The 22,210-nt window shown below is 44.8% G+C and overlaps 1 pseudogene; it reads right to left on the reverse strand.

Moving 5' to 3' along the window:
* Positions 1 to 5,054: 5,054 nt before the first annotated feature.
* Positions 5,055 to 22,210, reverse strand: part of LOC148398402 (uncharacterized) — a 33,683-nt pseudogene continuing 16,527 nt past the window's right edge.

Raw genomic sequence — 22,210 nt, forward strand, 5'->3', positions numbered from 1 at the left:
AGGATCGCCAAACCACTGGTCAGTTCGCGCAAGGCCTGGTCAGCCACTTGCTAATCGTGCATGCGTGGAGAATCGGAGAATCTTGAGATTTCATATTGTGTCGACCTGATTGTATTGCACCGGCACATACAAGTTTATGTGTGTGTTGCTGTGTGCTTTTGCTAACAGTGACAGACACTATGACGGTTGTGGTGCGTTTGTGGTCCAATGGAAATCAGAGCATGCAGTTCGACCGGAGAACCTGGATTGGTTATTTTTCACATACGTAAAATAAGCCGTCAAGTCGAGATTCCTCGACTGTGATAGCCACTCAGCTGCTGTCAAAACAGCAGAGTGTCTTTAAAAGTGACTTTGTTCTTATTGTTGCAATATTTATAGACCTAGTCTAAAACAGTAAACAAAATCACGTTGATTCTTTTATTTTAATCACAATCACTTTAAATAGTTTATTTCTTACACCGTCTAAAACCTTTTTAAAAAACTGTCACTTTTATTTAAAAAAGGAATACAATTTAAAGAATATTTAGTATTTATTTATATTAAATTATTCGACTCTCCATACATATATAGGAATAGGACTGTACGTGTTTCGTTGTAATATAACTGATTTTAATATAGGAGCTTAACAGATTTTTGTTGGCGGTGTGCCGCGAGATTTTTTTCCAATGAATAGGTGTGCCGTGATTGAAAAAAGGTTGGGAAACACTGAGCTAGATGACTACAGACTGAGGCGACAACATCACCTGCAAGCCACACCAAGATGACACCTAGAGAGCAGAACATGGGTATTTCCTTAAATTGGGAGTTTAGCAGGTAACCTCAGGCAGAAAGTGGAGACAACCACAGCAGGAAGCAGAAAAAAGAGTAAGAGAACAGGTCCAAGGAAAGGAAATGAAAAAAAAAAAGGACAACTTGTTTTGAGAATGGGTATGGAACGAGAGTAGATGTGATCGACAAACACACAAAAACTATTAAGATAGAATTATGGGTTCTAGTTATATGTATCCATCCATCCATCCATCCATCCATCCATCCATCCATCCATCCATCCATCCATCCATCCATCCATCCATCCATCCATCCATCCATTCATCCATCCATCCATCCGTCCGACCGTCCGTTCATCCATCCATTTTCTGTTCTGTTCTCAGCTGACTTGTGGTGATTGGTGCCCAGTAGAGAGTGTCTACCTGTCAGTCACAGTGAACTGTAGCGTCTTGTTCTCACTGGGAACTGAACCCACGCTGCCGTCATCGAAGCCAGGCTAGTGAACCACTATAAGAGCCTAAAATATCAGTAAAACAATATGTGGCCTAGTCAGTACAAACAAAATTAAAGATTTATTTATTCAGTCATCCCCACGAGGGTCACAGGGATGCTAAAACCTATCCTAGCAGTCTTTAGGCGGTACATAGGGTAGATCCTGAACTGGTCGCCAGCCAATTGCAGGAAAACGTTTTTTTGTATTTTTTGTATAATACGCTGTTGTATAGTTAGTTGTTGTTTTCTAGACAGTGTTGTTTTTCCATGCATCTCATTCTCCGTTGTTATATGGTTGCACTATAATCAGTAATAACTGTTGCCAAGAGGTGAAACAGCATGCATATTTAACAAAGGGTATCAAAACAAACGGTAAGAGGATTCTGAAATCGGTAAGGTGTTTTAGATTGCACAAGTGAGAGTTGACGTATGTGAATATGTTGCCAGAGCAGTGCAGAAAGACCTTTTCTGCATATTTTCAAAGAGCAGCATGGCTTTTAACAGCAGGGCCCCGCAGACGCTGGCACTGCCAAGGGCTGCTGAGTGTGTAAGAGGAGTAACACAGCATCACACAAGAAAGACAACTTAACGTCAGACTGATCTGATACACTCCACTCCCTAAACCAGTGCCTAAACTAGTGTTTCCCAACCACTGTGCCTGTAACGTGCCTGTGTCAACTGCCACCCAGACGGTATTTTTACCCCCTGACGTCAATCTTAAACAGCCACGCCCACGTGGTCAGCTAATCACAGGCACTTCTTCCTGCTTGTTAGACAGCGCTATTTAAACCCTGCGCTCCCAGCTATTCTAGTCAGTTTGTCCGTGATGCCACTCATAAGCTCGCTGTGCTCTACCCGTCTGACTTCCGTTGCCAACCTTGTCCATGCATTGACCGTCTTGCCTTGATTGCCGCCCGTCCTGACTACTTGCCCAGCCTTTACCGCGCTATGCTCACTGTCCCGATGACCACTTGCTGGTCCCTGACCACGTTCTGATCGCTGCCCGTCCCGACCACCTACTTGGCCCCGACCACGATTACTCGCTGCGCTCCGCAGCCCTGCACGCTCGCTCTGCTGCTCTCCCCGCCATGTTTTACCTGTCAGTTGGTCATCCTGTGGCCAACAATCAGCTGCGGCACTGCCGTCATCGTCTGCATCGTGCTGCATTTGGTTGTCTAGCCCCATTTGCCACAATTTAAATTGAACAAAACCATGCAACCAGCGCACAATCAGACAGAGTTGTGCCAGCTAGAGCGGACCAAAGAAGCGGTTGCCGCCTGTCGGCCGATGTCAGTACCCTGGTGCAAGAGGGCCAACTTCAGCAGCAGCAGCAGGAGATGGCTCAGATCCTCCAGACCCTCCGGGCCCAGGCAGAACCACTTCCCGCAGCATGTGACACCCATCCAACGGCTGACCCCCGTCAACGTCCCAGAACCCAAGATCGGGAACCCGAAATGGTTTGACGGGGACACCAGGCATGTCTCAGCCTTCATTTCCAGTTGCTGCATATTGTTCAATCTCCGGCCCCAGACATTCGCGACAGAACAAGCCAAGGTGGGCTACATAGTCACACATCTGGCGGGAAGAGCATGGCTCTGGGCCAACGCCGAGTACGACCTGCAATCATCTGCCTGCACGTCAGTTGACGCCTTTGTCCGTGAGCTACTCCGCATGTTTGACTTGGGTTCTACTACTGAAGACGCTTCACAGGAGTTGTTGGCACACCGCGAGGGCCACAGGTCAGTAGCGGTTAGGGTTAGGGTTAGTAGCTGACGATGCAATTGAGTTTAAGACGTTGGCAGGGCGAAGTGACTGGAATCCCACCTCCCTGGTGGCCATGTTCCTCCACGGGTTGGTGGAATACATCAAAGACGATATGATCTCATATGACCTCCCCGGAGAACACCATGGACCTTGCGGTGCTCGTGGACTGGCAGATAAGGACCAGACGGTGCAAAAAAGAGAGGACGGTGCTTTCATCACTATGTAGCCACATTCACGATCCACCAGCTCACCCGCCGCCGGTCCCTGCCAAAGTCCATCCTGGTGCTGCAGAGACGATGGAGCAGCGCCAAACAGTCCTGTCCACCGAGGAATGTCGGCGTCAGCTCTTGGGCAATCTCTGCCTGTACTGTGGAAGTGGAGGTCACCTAGTAGCGACATGTCCGGTAAAAGACCAGAGCTCACGCAGTGCAGAGGGATCCGTGTGAGCCCGACCCGAACTGGTTTACTCATCCTCAACAAGGCTTGTTTTCTTCTCCCGGATGGGACCATGACTGTGGCGACTTTGGTGGACTCTGGTGTGGAGGCCATCATCTTGGACGTCGACCTCGCTCTCCAGTGGGGCATTGGACGTCTTCCGCTGTCGCCACCCATCCCCGCTCGAGCTGTAGATGGCTGATTCATCGGTGAGGTGACTTTCGTCATGGCACCGGTGGTGATTTTACTCTCAGGTAATCACCGCAAGGAAATACAATTCCACCTTTTGTCAGTTCCAGACCAGCCTCTCACCCTGGGGCACCCGTGATTGCGACAGCACAACCCGGTTATGGTTTGGGAGACGGGGGCCTTACGAGAGTGGAGTAAACGATGTAATCAACATTTCCTGAAGGAGGCTGCCGGCCCTCTCCAGAACCTCACCGCCAGTCCCCCCACCGACATCTCAAACGTGCCCGCCTGCTATCATGGACTCAAGGAGGCCTTCAATCAGTCCAAGGCCACCTCTCTTCCTCCACACCGACCTTACAACTGTGCCATCAACCTTCCGCCCGGTACTTCTACTCCTAAAATTCGACTCTGCTCGCTGTCCAGCCCAGAGCGCAAGGGTATGGAGGAATACATCCAGGATTTGCTCACGGCGGGATTCGGTCGTTATCTTTGCTCGCAGGTTTTCTTCTGGGAAAGGACGGCTCACTTTGCCCATGCATAGACTATTGAGGCCTCAACGAGATCACTGCCAATCACTGCTCCTCCTCTCGTCGGCGTTCGAGAATCTTCAAGGACCCGCCATTATCAGCAAACTGGACCTCTGCAATGCTTATCACTTGGTGTGCATCAGGGAGAGTGACGAATATAAGACAGAGTTCAATACCCCCAGTGGCCACTATGAGTACCTGGTGGTGCCGTCTGGCCTTACCAATGCTCCCGCTGTCTTCCAGGCATTGGTAAACGATGTGCTCAGACACATGTTGAGTGGCTTTGTGTTTGTGAACCCTAACGGCATCCTGGTCTTTTCATGGACGCTCGCAGATCACATTGACCTTGTTCGGGCGGTGTTGCGCCGCCTATTGGACAATTCCTTGTACGTCAAAGCGGAGAAATGTGAATTCCAGCAAAATAGCCAGGATGACAAGCTTCACCTGTGCGCCTTCTCACGTCGATTGTCACCACCCGAAATACAACATTGGTAACTGGGAGCTAGTCGCAGTGAAGCTGGCCTAGGATGAATGGCGGCACTGGCTGGAAGGCACGGAAACCCCCTTCATCGTTTGGACCGACCATTGCAACCTGGAGTACCTGTGAACGGCCAAAAGATTGACCTTGCTAGGTTCTGTGGTCCTTGTTTCTCGGCCGGTTCAACTTTACTCTCTCCTACAGACCCGGCTCCCGCAACCCAATAAAAGTAAATAATAAACAATAATCTGGAGTTGGAAAAATGATCTGCATACAGAAATTATTTGAATACATCAGTAACAATTTACAATGACATGAATACAGCATTTCAATAGCAACTGGAGTTTGAATATGATTTGAAGTGAGCAGTAACGTAATAAATTTCAAGAGAGTTTAAGTCACTATCCTGAAGGCACCCCGGGCATGGTCTCCAGCAACAGGCAGCACCTGCAGCAATTGATCACACAGCTAATCATCTCTCACGCTGGCGTGCTGTATCTTAACCATTGTCGCGTTGAAACCAGCCATCTCACGACAGAGCATTTCACCTCTGGTTTTTGCCCTCTGGTCCAGCTTGTCGTACACATATGTACAGCCCCATGAGGCTCAGAGTGAGGAAGCCAATGGCGATGAGGATGAAGATGTACACATCTTCTGTGTGCATCACATCAAGGCATATGACACGACACTTGCTCCAGCTATACATTGTGTACCCTATGAGAGAGGTACACATTCCAGCTTTCCAGCTCTAGTACGTCACAGGGAGATCGATTGCACTGAAGACCCAGTTTAGGAGTTCCATAGCTTGTGATTACCGTATTTGCCGGTGTATTGGTCGACCTTTTTCGATCCAAAATCGACCGAAAAAAATCGACCTCGACTTATACACCGAGTCATAAAATTTAACTTCGTATTCATCGCTTCAAATGTGATGGTAACCAAGGCTGTTTCTCATGCATCTCATTGTGCGTGGGTGTGCGTCCGTCAGGCTCATCAAACAGCGCGAAACTGAATCATTATAAAGCGTTCGTCGCATTAACACGCATCCTCAGCAACAATTTCAAATATTCTCACCTCAATAAGGGACATCGAAAGCCAGACAGCGACGATGACTGCTAGGGGGAAGTACTGGGTATTGAGCGAATGTGCGAGTCATCGCGCGTCAAGCAACGACAATAACTACCGGTACGTAAACATTCAATCGCCATGTCTAAATGAATGTCGTTGGCACTTAGAAAATATTCGCCAAACTTGGCCAGACTTCCAGGGGAAGAGGCCGAATTTTCACTTGTTCTGGCCGACCGGAGGAACCAGCCGAGGCGGACACTTTACGGAGGTTGAGTCGTTGGCACTTAGAAAATATTCGCCAAACTTGGCCGGACTTCCAGGGGAAGAGGCCAAATTTTCACTTGTGGTGGCCGACACGGGGAACCAGCCGAGGCGGACACTTTACGGCGGTTGAGTCGTTGGCACTTAGAAAATATTTGCCAAACTTGGCCGGACTTCCAGGGGAAGAGGCCGAATTTTCACTTGTGGTGGCCGACATGGGGAACCAGCCGAGGCGGACACTTTACGGCGGTTGAGTCGTTGGGACTTACAAAATATTCGCCAAACTTGGCCAGACTTCCAGGGGAAGAGGCCGAATTTTCACTTGTTCTGGCCGACATGGGGAACCAGCCGAGGCGGACTCTTTATGGCGCAAGAGCCGTTGGCACTTAGAAAATTTGAAAATTTGCGCACTCGCGCACGCCGCCCGCTGGAAGTCGAATGAGGCTCCACGATTTCATCCGCGGTGCTTATAAAGTGCCGATCCGCTTGGCGGGAGCTATTTTCGGCCACTTGGCGCGTGCGCACGGCCTCCCGGATGTGCCGGGCGGCGTGCGCGAGCTCGCCGGCCGCTGGAAGTCGAATGAGGCTCCGCGATCTCCTCCGCGGTGCTTATAAACAGCCGATCCGCTCGGCGGGAACTATTTTCGGCCACTTGGCGCGTGCGCACGGCCTCCCGGATGTGCCAGGCGGCGTGCACGAGCTCGCCGGCCGCTGGAAGTCGAATGAGGCTCCGCAATCTCCTCCGCGGTGCTTATAAAGAGCCGATCCGCTCGGCGGGAGCTATTTCCGGCCACTTGGCACGTGCGCACAGCCTCCCGGTGGTGCCAGGCAGCGTGCGCGAACTCGCCGGCCGCTGGAAGTCGAATGAGGCTCCGCGATCTCCTCCGCCGTGCTTATAAAGTGCCGATCCGCTCGGCTTGGAGCTATTTCCGGCCTCCCGGTGGTGCCGGGCGGCGTGCGCGAGCTCGCCGGCCGCTGGAAGTCGAATGAGGCTCCACGATCTCCTCCGCGGTGCTTCTAAACAACCGATCCGCTCGGCTGGAGCTATTTCCGGCCACTGCGCATGCGCACGGCCTCCCGGAATTTGAACACATTTCGTCAATAAATTTCGCATATTTCTGATTGAATTTTGAAGTTAAATATAATGCAACAATTGAGCTCGACTTATACAAAGGATATATCATAAAATCGTAAATTTCGTTCGAATTTTAGGGGGTCGACTTATACACCGAATCGACTTATACACCGGCAAATACGGTAGATTGGAGAGTGCCTATTCCTGCTGCTAGTAGATCTGCTCCTAGTGTGTCCCAGTAAAATGATAATAATGAAAACATTAATGATACAGTAGATATAGAAACCACATAGTATACTAGTTGCTGACTAGAGAAATGTATTACTACTCACGTTCACGTCTTTGTAACCCTTGTGTAATGTTCATATTGTTGTTACTCAGCCAGTGTTTGAGGGTCTGATGGACCCGTTGCATTTTGTGGCCTTTAACAGAAGGAATATTGGTTCTGAACATGGATTCTACCTACTTATTGCTGCTAGAGACCTGGTAGCTAGAGCACTGTCGCCCCGCCACTTCTACACCCTTGTTTCACCCTTCGGCTGAGTTTGCATCAATGGCCCCTCAGCCAAAGCATATTACCCATAATTCTAATGTTCACTTTGATGTCCTGCACCAATTCAATATCAAGAGTGTATAAAAAAGGCTTGTTTGAATGTTTGAATAAAGTTTAGTCATAGCGCAACTCTTGATTCACTATGAGTGCAGGGCAGCAAAGTTGACGCTTTGGTATCGGCCAGGTTTTGTAACCGCGGCCAGCTCCATGAGGAAATTGCGGGCCTCCTGCCGCGGTCTGAGGGCCACCAATACTTCTTCACATCCACTAAAAGGTCCAGTTGTAAGGAGACGTGAATTTTAAAATGCATTTCCAATTTTTTCGCATACGTATAGTGACGCACTGGACGCACAGAATGCTGGTCTGGCTATCAATCAATCAAGACAGATTCAATAAAATATGATGACAAGTGACTTGAGAAACCCACATAATTCAGCATTTCCAATGCTTTCATTACAGACCCCGTTTCCCATTAATTAGCCTCCTTGAGCTCATTTGCAAGTCAAACGGTGGCTGCAGGACCGGAGGTTTTGAGGATCACCCCTGTGATCTCTGGGTCTTACAGCCCTTTCACCCCTCACACACTTGTTATGAACCTTCCTGACAATTAATACAAAAAAGATTCATCCTCTGTATAGCCAATAAATTATTCATATTTCCCCATCATTATGTTCTTGGGGGTTTTGCTGAAACAACATACTTTCTTTCCTCTTCCCATACTCTCTGTTACGGAAGCACGGAGCTGCCAACATAGAGTAAATTTTTTTGACTGGCAAATACTGGCAAAACATTTGAAGGTATTCAAATTTTAAATTATGAACTGCTTCATCCCAAGGAGTCTATACCAGCAATCTCTGGGTGGCAGGCGGGGTCACCAGCCAAATCGCAGGGGCACACATTACCAAACAAACATTCACATTCACAATCACACCTATGGACAAAAAAAGTTAAAGTGGAGAGGTCAATCGCCTACCATGCATATTTTTGGAATGTGGGAGGAGAACGGTGTACCCGGATGAAACCCATGTTTTCATGCATGATTTTCTGCAATAAACGTGTGTCCAAACTTTTGGTATTCTATTACCAATACCCTTCCAACCATCACATATGTCCTCCTGACATGTATGCTAGTCCATTGATAAAAAAAAAAAAAAAAATGTTTTAGTGCAAAAATACACATTCTTTTCATTGGCAATTGTATTTTGTCTTTCTTCTTCTTTTCAAATTTAATAGAAGTTGGTATAATTAGAAAGATGTATTTTTTCCTCATACGTTAGTTCAGTTATCACATCATACATCAGAGTATGAAAAAATACCAAGTCACAGCTCATTTAAAGTTATTGGTTCAAGTATTCTACTTGTTCACACTGGCATGTAAGTGTGCATGGTCTGGGAAAGGTAAACTTAAAAAAATGGCACTTAAGACTGTAGGTAGCGCAATTAGCCAGTTAACATGTTCATTTGTCAACCTAAATACATGAAGGAGTTGAAGACAGAAAGAGTGTTGCACTGCCCCATCTGTGTACAATCTATTAGATTATTTTACAACACAGAAAGCTCTCAGAAGCACAAAGGGTGGCTTGGGGTGTCGGTCTTTTCTCCCTTACCCCCTACTCTTGCCAATTAGCAGAGGAGTCCTCCTTTTTGGCATCTATTATACCTATTAAGTATTCTGTATGATGCTATCAGTTTTCCATAACTAGCTTGCACAAAGACCAAATGCTCCGTTTGGTGTGATTTGTTGCTCCGCTTGACCGCTTCTTTGTGGCGTGCCAGACTGGCTAAGAGCTGTTCAATGGGGCACCCCTGCTGTTTATCAAGTCAACCGAATCTGTAATAAAATAAGTGGGGTTTACAATGACACTGGAGCAGAGGTACAAGCAACATACAGACTTATTTGAATCACTTAAGCAATGCGCAATTACAGCTCCACTCGGCATGGAGGAAACGGCCGATTTAAGGGAAACACAAATCAATGCACACTGATAGTGATATGTGTGACAGAAGTGCCTGTTAGTGGTACACAATTGCTCTCAAGTATCATTACAGTTACTGTAGACAATATATTACTGCCTAAAGAGAGGATTGAAAACAAAAGGCTGTGTGTGTGTGTGTGTGTGTGTGTGTGTGTGTGTGTGTGTGTGTGTGTGTGTGTGTGTGTGTGTGTGTGTGTGTGTGTGTGTGTGTGTGTGTGTGTGTGTGTGTGTGTGTGTGTGTGTGTGTGTGTGTGTGTGTGTGGAGGGGGGGTCACAAGGGACGACTGGGCTTTGGATAGTCACTTTATGGATGCAAAAATGACAGCCAATTTTAAAGTCTTTTAAGACTCTTTGTACTTTTTGCAATCTTTAAAGTATTTCTTGAAATTTGACTTCCTTTGGGTATAATTTCAACTTAATATGATGGAATAGCTATGAAGCCTTCATCAAACGACACATTATGAGTTCCACTACAGGAGTGGTATACATTTTATTGCCAGACGTAGACTTATAAAGCCATATTTTTTTTAAAAAGTTTTGTTAATCATCATCATGAATTTTGTTGAGCAAATAAATTTCACAAGACTCAGAATATATAATTAAAAACTACTATACTAATACAAATGGGCACAAAGGAGTTGGCTGAAGCTTAAAGCTGGTAAACTCCCACCCCATTTTCAATGTAACATTTACTACAAAATGGTTGCTTATATTCATTATCATGTTTGTTTTGCACATGAACGAACATTCATAGCCCCAAAAAATTCAAGGTTACGTAAAAAAAGAAAATATCTCTTTGTTATCAAGCAACAGAATACCTATAATGACATTATCTTTAGTTACGATTTTATAATAAGTGAAACAATAACTCAGTCAGATATTTACTTTTGGCTTGCCACTGAGAATATAATCGAAAAGAAGTACAGTAATCCCTTGCTACTCCGTGCTTCACCTATGTATCACGGCCTTGGTGCATCGCAGGTTTTTATGAAAACAAATACAGTAATCCCTCGCTACATCGCGGTTCGTTTATCGCGGTTTCACTACATCGTGGATTTTTTTCCAAATTAAAAAAAAATTCAAAATAAAACTTCCAAATTGAGGAATTATGGCACAAAACTTGCCCACACGCCAGCAGAAGGCAATGAGTGCCCACACAATTGCAGTGCGTACACGTGTACCTTTTTATAATAAAATTTTTATAATAAGAGTTCTAAAAACATATTTACAGTGTTGTAGTTTGTTATAGAAAAATTTTAATAATGATGAAAGAGTTCTGAAAACATATTTACAGTATCTATACTTTTACCTTGTTATAAAAAATGTATAATAATAAAAGTTGTTCTAAAACCATATGTACAGTATGTGTTAAGAATTCTCCATGTTATTTACGTTATTCAGCCGTGCTTTGATTTGAGGTAGGGTGATTTATTTTGAAGGCCGTTTTCAGGTGATACCACTTCCTGTTTTATGTTCGCGTATGTTGGTTACAGTGGTACAGGAGTCATTGACGATGTAAGTGAGTCTCCTAACAAGAGAAATGAACCATCACGTGTGTCCAACGTTTAGGACAAAGTAGTATTGCTCCAAATGTTCGTTTAGATTCCTTTAGAGGTCCGTTTTCGCGTGTTAGCACGATCGCGAAGTAGCATCTTTCCGCTAACTCTTTAGCCTGCCCAGTACTTCCTGTTAAGATGTTACACGCACACACGTATAATTTTTATATTTTCAATATTTATACAAAATTTAATGTATGTTATTTATACCATTAATGTATTATTTACATGTTTGAAACAATTATTTAATGTTATAATAATAAAATATGCACTTAAATGGTTTCGTATACATTTATTGACACAAAAAATGAACAAATAAAAAAAAATGTACAGATGTACAGGGTGACCGTACTTCACGGATTTCACTTATCGTGGGGGGTTTTTGGAACCAATTATCCACGATAAACGAGGGATTACTGTATTGCGGATATATTTGATGCATCGCGGCTTTTTGCGAAGTCACTTGGAGCACGGAGCTTCGTCTGCCCATAGGACTTTACAGCACACTATTGGAGACAAGACCAATGGGAACATGTTGATCTCTATCCTTGCCGCTGATTGATTTATAGGAGCAGTTCTATCCACGCTTAATCTCAGCCACCCGCAGTCGCGCTACGTATCCACTCTTCCACTTTGTTCGCGTCGTAATTTAGTTATGAACGAGGCAGGACAAAGTTCAAGGAGGGCTGGAATGCCTGGAGAGCAGGAGAGCAGCTCTCGCATTGTGCATCATCGAAGCAGAAGGGCATAGCAAGCATTTTAAAGGTATTTGAAAAGTATTTAAAGATACAATAAATCGTTTAAAAGTACTCTAAAGTGTTTAAAAATAAAATTATAAAAGTCGTGTGTCAGGTTCAAAATCAGTAAAAAGGGTCAGCAGACAAAACCAGTGAGGCAGAATGTTGAGTCTTTTCTCGCGAGGAGTGCAACCAGACTTACAGCAGTCCGACTACACTAAAAATCTGTTTTACACTCCTCGCTCTTTTTATTTGGAAATGCCCTACCCACAGTGTGAGACGATTAGCCCTAAAGGGGGGGGGGGAAAGAGATTGTGGCTTCGTCTCGTAAGAAAAGAAACAAAAAGTAACGCACAAAGTGTTGCGTGCAGATATGGCTATATCAGGAAAACAGTTTAAGCGATATTCCGAGAGATAAAAAGAGAAAGTGACGTTCTTTAAGGAAGATCAGAAGGTTCATGACGCATCGTTTGACGTGTGGTTTTCACGATCTGTTCTGGTGGACGCTGAGCTGTCAGCAGCATCTTGTTTGACACAACTGTCATCTCGCCCCTGACCCAGCCGTAATCCTTCTGTTCTGTTGTACAAGATAAGAATAAGCAAAGCAAAGCAGCAAGCATACTGAACAGTAACATTGTGAATAAGTACTCATTAGAGAACGCATGATAACATATATATACAATTTTTCTAACAATTCCCCCCTGTTTATCATAAGTTCTCGGGGACTAACTTATCACCCATATGGCCACTTCAAAAGATTTTCAGCCAAGGGATCACATTTCGCAAGAACTAACTTACACTTGGGAGGAAATTGAGTCTTAATCGTCAAAGCCAGAGTCACGAAACAAATCGGACAGGTTTACCACAATGGATTCGCTGACAGAGTCGTCACTAGAGAAAGAACTCCCGTCGATCGAAAGGTCATCCCTTTGGAGCAACGGAAAAGTCTCAGCTGGTGGAGAGATAGCAGTTGTAATTAGCTTATTAATTAAGGATCGGAGACAAGGAATGCAGCAACATCCACACAGGGTCAAAATGGCAGAGAAAACGGCAATGGAGACCAGGACCGAGGAAACCAGGGCGCGGTACTTTCCGAACACGTTCAACCAGTCGGTCCAAACCTCCGTGTTCACCCCACTGTGTTCCTTCATCCTCCCATTCAAGGTCCTCAGACCCTCAAGGGCCTGGGACAGGCTTCCGTCGGCTGCAGTATTATTTGGAATAAATGTGCAACATTGCTCACCAAACATGGCGCAGACACCGCCCTCTTTTGAGAGTAGCATGTCAAGGGCCATTCGATTCTGGAAAGCCATGAGGGAAGTAGCGGCCAGTTGGGAGTGGACCGCCTTGAAACCCGCCTCGGTCCAGTTTCCAAGCCTCTGCACGTTATAGTGGATGTAGTTAATCCTGTCAACATTTTTGTTAAGAGTACACCACCAACACAGGGCGGATTCAAAACCAGCTGCTATCTGATTCACCAGCTTATACTCATCCGGTACTCCTCTAGGAACACCAATGGCGTCTATGTAAGTTGGATTAGCTGCGCCCTGCCATTCGGCGTTTCGCTTCGTTCTCGGCCAGTATTCGGGCACTACGGACTTAGCAAAAGATGTTAGATCATAAGAGGACATTGGTATCAAATGAACAGGAAACAATAGGGTTACCAAAGCGCAAATTCCAGAGCTGTTTAAAGGCAACCTATCATAAAGTTTGTTACTATTACACCAAAACCAAATATCACTACGAGCAATGGGCAAAAAAGGGGCAGCGACATTGGTCATGGACTCACACCATGGAGTAGGTAGGGCGCCGAGCTTCTCACCAGTACCAGGTAATCTAATGCATGTAAAATTACCCTTAGCTACATCGGACGAAAAAAGGGGTTTATATTTTGTCATAGAGGCAACAGGGTAAACCTTATCCCATTTAAAACAATCATGAGTGGGTGAAATGGATGAGTTTAACATTAAAACAACAGCACACTTAGGAACTATATTTGCAGGTATGATTTTCAAAAGAGGTCTTGGACCCATACATGCAATGCAACTGGTGTTAGCCATTTTTGCGGCTTGCTCAGCCATAAGAAGCCAGTTGTTGGTTTGACCGCTTATTCCTGTGGAGGCTACAAAATAGCTGTCTATATCAGTGAGGGGCATACTTGTGATTTTTGCTCCTGCTGACAGAGTGTAATTATTTGTAACGGGACGGTCTGCGATCGACATTGTTTTGTTAATGCAAATAGCAATAGGAAAGTGGGGATCAATTCCAGAGGACCAAGCCCACAGTTGAAAACCCCAACAAGAAGTGTTAAACAAAGTGGCATTTGGAGGACGAATTTGACCATCAGGGAGTGTAAGAGTCAAAAGGAGGCTTGTGCCCTGATTTTTCAAAGTTACTCGTTTAGCAAAGAACACAGCCTCTTCACTGGAACCAGAGGGCCAAAAATCTTGCGTTTGTGTGGTGACAAGGGTGCCCCAGTCGGTGCTAACCGGGTGACCAGTTAAATACCACCAATATCCGAGCCATTTATCCCCAGTAGTGGGGTGACCATTTCGGAAACCTTTCAAACTTTTCATCGGTAAAATAATAGAAGAAGATGTATTAGGAGCCACAGTAAACATTAATGAGTTATTGTAAGTCCAAGACAAAAGCCATGGTACACAAGTTGGAACGCGGACGGTTTCTGGTGTACAAACAACATGATCGAAAGGGGATTTTGTGTTGCGCTTATGTCTAGCAATTTTTTCCCATGAGCCATATTGATTAGAATCAGTGTTGGTAGTTGCCTGAGAGAAGAATGTTCGAGGCTCATGGTACTCTATCCATACGAATAAAATAACCCCCGAAAAAAATATAATGGTAACACAAATCAGCAAAAGCAACCAAAAGCGCATGGTAGACTTTGCGCAGGCTACAGCTCGATTAAAGCACTCACCAAATGACTCTCTAATGCTCATGTTTTTGGATCTCCTCAGAGTCAACACCCTGAGCTTCGGGTTGGTGTCTTGGAAATTGGCTTCTGCTAGCTTTCGTGTCAACCCTGGATCTTGGCACCAGGATCAGGCACTATTACCAGACTTTGCTCACCTTCCGTACTTAGGTTGGGTCTGCGGAGATCACCTTTTTACAATGAGATAAATGAATCCATGTGTTGCGTTCGGCTATTTTCAAAGCATTAGGTGTCGTGAGTAGTACCAAAAAGGGACCTTCCCACTTGGGTGAATGCCAATTCTTCCTCTTGATACTCTTGATCAAAACCCAGTCTCCCGGTACCACTTTGGGGTCTTCCTGCGGAGAAATGGGTTTATCATCAGTGTTATTGGTTGGATTCTTTTGATGTTCCAACATTTTTCTCATGTAATCAGCTAATGTGGCTTCCTCGGGGATCTCCCATGTGTTCTTGAACTGAGGAAGCCTGTAAGGTCTTCCAAACATAGTTTCATAGGGAGTTAGCCCTGTTGTACTTGTAATATTTATGTACATTTTGACCAGGTCTAAGCACTGAGTCCATGGTCGTTTGGTTTCTTCCATACATTTCTTTAATCTGTTTTTTATAGTCGCGTTAGATCTCTCAACAAGGCCAGCTGATTGTGGATGATAAGAACAATGGTTCTTTAAATTTATGTGGAACATTCTCCCAATGTTATGCACTATTTGATTTACAAAGTGTGGACCATTGTCGCTGTAAATTTTTTCTGGAATACCGTACCTTGGAATGATGTCTTTGCATAAGGCTTTTGCCACTGTGAGTGCATCAGCATGTTTGGTAGGAAATGTTTCTACCCATTTAGAAAATGCGTCTATTATGACCAAACAATATTCTTTCCCTTCACATTTATGTAATTGAATATAATCCATATGTATTGTCTGAAACGGATACAATGGAGTCGGGTATTTCCCTCTCTGAGGTCTTAAATTGCCTTGTGGGTTGTGTTTAGCACAGATCAGACAGGCTCTGCAAAATTGTTGTGAGAAAGCTGCAAAGCCGTATGTTGTATAAATAGCTTCAACTTGTTTCACCATACCCCCCGTCGAGACATGGGTGACCCCATGACTCGAAATAGCAGCCCATTTGAACAAGTTACGAGGCAAGATAGGTTTGCCCAAAGGTCACACAAAAAGACCATCAGTGTTTTTAGTTGCACCCCGTTTTTCCCAAGAGAGTCGTTCCTGGGAGGGGCTCTGAGACTGCATGTCAAGCAACACATCAGGGGAGATGTGTGACATCGAATCATGATCAGTGAGAGACGAGAGGACATGGAGCAGGCCTTCTGCAGCGGCCTTAGCGGATTTGTCAGCAAAAGCATTACCAAGAGAAACAGGATCAGATCTTGCAGTGTGAGCAGCACATTTGCAAACAGCCACCTTTAAAGGTAGCTGGACAGCGTCCAAAAGTTGAGTTAGTAATGTGGAATGGGTGACGGGCTTCCCTGTAGAAGTTATCATGCCACGGTTGCTCCACTGCTGAGCAAAAACGTGCACTGTAGCAAAAGCATACTGACTATCAGTCCAGATAGTGACGGACTTGTTAGCAAACAATTTGCAGGCCCCAGTCAAAGCAATGAGCTCAGCGGCCTGTGCTGACATATAGGATGGCAGTTTAGCAGCCTCCAAGACTTCGTCGGCAGTAACAATGGCATACCCAGTAAGGGTCACTCCAAATTCATTTTTCTTAGAAGACCCATCAACAAAAACCACATCACCATCTGGCAGAGGCGTATCTTTCAAGTCAGGCCGAGCCTTTGCAATCTGTTGGGCAGCATCGACACAATCATGGAATTCACCGTCGTCAGGAAGGGGAATGAGAGTGGCAGGATTGAGTGTCGTGCATCTTTCAACGGTCAGGTGCGGCTGAGACAGCAACGTAGCCATGCAAGAAAGATGACGTGCAGGCGACAGAAAAGTCATATTAGTCTGTAGCAGAAGGGCCGAGACAGCATGAGGAACTTTCAGTGTTAAAGGATGAAACAACACAACACCAGCACTGCTCTCCACAGCCATGGAGGCTGCCACCACGGCCCTCACGCATGGTGGGAGAGCACATGCAACACTGTCCAGTTTAGAGGAATAAAAAGCAATAGGACGCAATTTCGAGCCATGTGATTGGAGCAAAACAGAGGTCATGTAATGACCTTTGCAGTCAACAGTTTGGACAAATACCTTATCATAGTTTGGTAAGGCTAGAGTGGAGCTGGAGACCAAAGCCTGTTTGATCAAAACAAAAGCATCCTCAGCTTCAGGAGTCCATTTTAAGTGAGTGGACATTGAGATGTCTTCCACATACATCAATTTGGACAGAGGAGCAACAATTTGGGCATAATCAAGTATCCAGCTTCTACAATAACCTGTGAGACCCAAAAAAGACATCATTTGCTTCTTTGTTAGTGGCTTAGGAGCTTGTAAAATAGAGGCTTTTCTGCTTTCAATTATGGATCGACCTTGGGAACTTAGATTGTGGCCTAGATACTTAATTTCAGTGGACCACAGTTGAAGCTTGTTCTTGCTGACCTTGTGGCCTTCACTTGCCAAGTGATGCAGCACTGCAAGCGTGTCTTTCTGGCAAGAGGCAAAATCAGGAGATGCTATCAAAATGTCATCAACATAAAGCAAGATTTGACTTCCCATTGGCGGGACAAATTTAGCCATGCTGGCTGCCATCACCTGTGAGTAAATTGTCGGGCTTTCACAGTACCCTTGTGGTAACCTTGTAAAGGTGTACCTTGAGCCAGCATATGTAAACGCAAACCAAAACTGACTCTCTTTTGCAATAGGAACAGAGAAAAAAGCATTGCTAATGTCAATCACTGTGAAGATTTTCGCATCAGGTGTCAATGAATTCAACAAGGTATGCGGGTCAGGGACACAAGGTGCTCTCTGAATAACAGCATTGTTTACAGCTTGCAAGTCTTGCACCATTCTCCACCCCACAGAAGGGGGTGCCTTCTTTACAGGGAAAATTGGGGTATTGCAAGGAGAGTCCGGGCAAGGAACAATGACACCTGCTTTTAATAAATCAGAAATAACAGGTGCTATACCCTGTAAGGCATCAGGTTTTAAAGGATACTGCCTCACACAAGGGCGGTATTCAGTTTTAGGTCTTATGACAACAGGAAGCGCACCTTTCACTAAACCAACGTCAGAGGGACCCGCAGACCAAAGATGACTTGGGACCTCAGCGAGGATGTGCTCGTCATTGGACGTCAACACATAATCTCAAAATGAGGGTGTTTGCTCAACACCAGGATCAGCGTGGATTCCACTAATGAATGACAAGTCTTGAGTCATATTTTGTTTGAAGAGCTTGGTGGAAGGACTATAAAAGGAGTCAGGATTAACCTGAGTCCAGTCAGAGGCTGCCAAGGCCTCACCAGCCATAAATCCTAAACTTTGCCACGTTGCGGTGTGAGGCCTGTAGAGAGAGATGTGGAGCGGAGTGGGAGACACGTGTAACTTCTGCACAGCAGGGGGAGCCGTTTGTATGACTACACAAGCACGGCTCTCACCATCATGCAGAAGGAAAGATGTCGTCAAGGTGGCAGGTGTAGCAGCCTCAAGCATGTTCTCGTAGTTGTGATCTGGACCCGGTGTGTCTTTATGCCACATAGTTATGTGTAGTTCATTGGCTTTCATTGCCTGTTCAGGGCAGCGCAAAAGGGTGGCCACACGGGCCAAAAGAGGGGAACCAAATTTCATCACTTCTGCATCAGCCAAATCCAATGAATAAAAATAGTAGCAGTGAAATTGACCAAAAATCTGTAACTGGTGTCGCCTTTTGACAACAATTTGACTGGTTAGAGACACAAGGGAAAGCCCAAGGGCAGTGAGAGCATCTCTACCTAGCAAATTAATAGGGCAACTGGGCATCAGCAAAATGGGAATGCAACAACTTCCCCCTTCTGGGTCCCGTATCCATACTGGTCGAGACTGGGGAACTGGGGTTGCCAGCCCATTTGCTGCTCTCACCCAAAAAGTTTTACCGCTGTTTTGCACATCTGGAGGTATGTCACGACATGTGGTCACACATGCCCCTGAGTCACACAAAAAAGTTATTGGAGTCCCGTTTACCATTAGAGTTATCACTGGCTTCTCAATATTGTTCATCAACAAATCTTGAATGTTCAAATCCACATCAACAGGGGGAGCTGTTGGCAAGGCAGTTGTTTCAACTGTAGTTTGACTGTCGGCTAGTCATAAGGGAGTTTTACTCTCGCCCTTGCCTGGGCAGTTTCTTGCTATATGGCCTTTTTTTCCACATGACCAGCAAATAGGAGGTTCAGCATTGTATCGTTTTGACTGACCTGAGGCGGGCTGGTCATTTGTTTTATAATTGGGAAAATCACGACTATACCACCCGCTACCTTTGCCACGGAAGTTGTTACGACCATGCCCCCCTAGGCGTGGTTCGAAGGTCTTATTTTGATAGAACATTTCAGACTGCTCTCCATTAACCAAAAAAATTGTGCCTGTTTTCCCTTTCTCTTTCGCTCTTTTTGAATTGACAACTTTTTCGGCGTGTATAGCATGATCAATGAACTGTGGCAAGGTAGATGTCGGGAAAGTGATCATATGTTTAGTGATCCAGTTTTGGATTGCTGGTCGCGAATTTGCATGTAGAGCATTTTTGAGTTGTTGGTCATAGACATCAGTTCCATGCTCCAAGCCACTATTGGCTTTGAACACTCTTTCTAGTCTGTGTCTAAAGTCTTCAAACAACTCATCTTCTTTTTGTTTGGTTCGGCCAATGTCTGTGTAATTTGCTCTACGTTCGAATTTTATTTTTATCCTGCCCAATAGTTTGTCAATTTCTGTTTGTAATGGCACCCCGTTACATTCCAATGGACGGCCCCGGGAATCAAAGGGATTCCAGGTGCCTTTAACGCTTGCCCAATGTTTGGTTAAAGATGCCATGAAAGCCTGTTGTACTTCATCGCCTCTCAAATTATAGGAAGCAATGAGTTGTTTCATGTCGATACAGTATTGATCAACATCTTCAGTGGGCAACGCTATGCCCTCAATTGCTGATTTTATATCAGCTTGGGTCCATGTTCTGTATACTAAAATGGTGGCTCCTCCTTCATCATGAGGATTGGCCACTTCAATCATCGGGTATGCGTCAGCCGAGGGGCCCAACTTAGCACGGCTCCGCGTCAACATACCACGAGTAGAATCACTATACTCAGGAGGATGATCTGTGTTTGGTAATTTGGGGTACAGAGACGGAAAGATTGGTTCGCTTTGGCGTGCTGCAATCTCCGTCTTTATAATTTGATCATTTTTCTCATCCTCATTCATTGCATTGTCAGCCTCGGCCTTCAAGCGAGCCCGCGCTGACACTGTCTCATCATCTTCCTGCCTGTGCAACAGCAAGTTCTTTTTTATCTTTTCTTCGTCTTCCTTATCTTTCAATTTTCCTCTCATCTGCCCACATTTTCTCTTCTCAGCTTCCAATTCCCATTGTACTATTAGATAATATCCGTCTTTATTCTTCTTTACGCCACATTTAGCATCAATTGATTGCTTTAGGTTATTCAACGAATTCGTTTTCAGCTGACCATCAAATTTGTAATCGGTTATCCATTTGTCAAGATATTTTACATTTTCGGGGTCGACTTCTTCCATCAATTTCCAATCTTTGCATTTCAATTCATGTCGTGGTAGCGGCTTTTGTTTGCTATTTGATTTTCCCATGGTTTATTTTCTAAATTTCGGAGTTGGCAATTCGAATGGCACCTACAGTGTCCTAAAGCCAACTTTATTCACAGGACAGTGGTTAAATATTCGATGTGTGGCGAGTCTCTTTTCACCTTCCCGGAGGAAGCAGAGAGTCCTTGCTTTCATCCACACAAAGCCACTGTTTACAATCCTGTGTTGTTTACATAGAGGAGAGCTCAAATGAGGTCACTCTCAGTCAAACCATACACACACACACACAATGCGCACTTTTATCGTCTCACAGGCAAGCAGGGGAGTCCACCCTCCAGTGGATTTTAACAAACTCTTTAACCTTCCTATTGTGTAAGAAAACTTATTTTGCCTTTTTCTTGAAGTAGATATAAAACCTATCTTTTCATGGATAAGGGAGCCAAACCAGCTAAACAAGAGTTAAGAAAAACACCACAGATGGCAGCAGAAAGCTAACACATTAGGAAGGTTAAGTTAGGAGGCCCCACGACACCTCAGTGGAATTTAACTGCTCCAAATTACCTGTACTTTTTAGAAAACAGAGGAGTCCGCCCTCCCATGGAATTTAACTGACTTTTACGTCAGGGGACTCCACCACCCCATGCAGAATTTAACTGTTTCTAATTGCACTTGATAGGGTCTAGAATTGTCAAGGTTTAAGTGACCTCTTGTCACTGCACTTTCATTACTTTTAACAGAATCAAGATCCGTACTCACAGTCTGCTGGGCCTTCTCCTCGGATGATCTCGTCAACCACTCCGGCGTCCAGCCGACTGATCGAGTCAGCCCCGTGAAAAGGGTTTCCTCTATATGCCTTGGCCAAGGACTTGTCCTGGGTCGAAAAGTCAGCTGGAATCCCGAAATAGGTCTATTGAGATCCCGGAACTCGTTTATCCACTCTTCCACTTTGTTCGCGTCGTAATTTAGTTATGAACGAGGCAGGACAAAGTTCAAGGAGGGCTGGAATGCCTGGAGAGCAGGAGAGCAGCTCTCGCATTGTGCATCATCGAAGCAGAAGGGCATAGCAAGCATTTTAAAGGTATTTGAAAAGTATTTAAAGATACAATAAATCGTTTAAAAGTACTCTAAAGTGTTTAAAAATAAAATTATAAAAGTCGTGTGTGTATGCCCTCTCGCTGGGCTGCGGTGGCGTGTCAGCCGGTCAGCACGGCATGAGCAGAACGGAGCCGTGACACGATTACACTTTAAAATGTTTAAATGTTTAAAAATAAAATAAAGCCTTTAAAAATAAAATGCTCCGGGGGCGCATCAGCCGGCCAGCACAGCGAGAGCAGAGCGAAGCCGTGACACCTTTACACTTTAAAAGGTTTAGAAAAGTGTTTAAATACAATAATATATGTATTTTAAAGTACAATAGACTATATAAAAATAAAATTATAAAGGTCTTGTGCATTTCAGCCGGTGCGCATGCATGAGCAGAGAGGAGCCACACACGTTTACACTTCATAAAAGGTTCATAAAAGTCCTGTTTGGATATTGTAAAAATATATTTACTCTTATTCATTTTTTATTATTTATTTAAATAAATAAGAATGTTTCTGAAAGTCAGTTTGAAAATTTGTACAAAAATGTTTAAAAATACAATAAAGTGTATAAATCTATAATAAAGGTTCATGAAAGTGTTATGC

Source organism: Syngnathus floridae, chromosome 5 (assembly GCF_059516105.1).
Source record: "Syngnathus floridae isolate MCC-2025c chromosome 5, RoL_Sflo_1.0, whole genome shotgun sequence".
Taxonomy (NCBI): Eukaryota; Metazoa; Chordata; class Actinopteri; order Syngnathiformes; family Syngnathidae; genus Syngnathus; species Syngnathus floridae.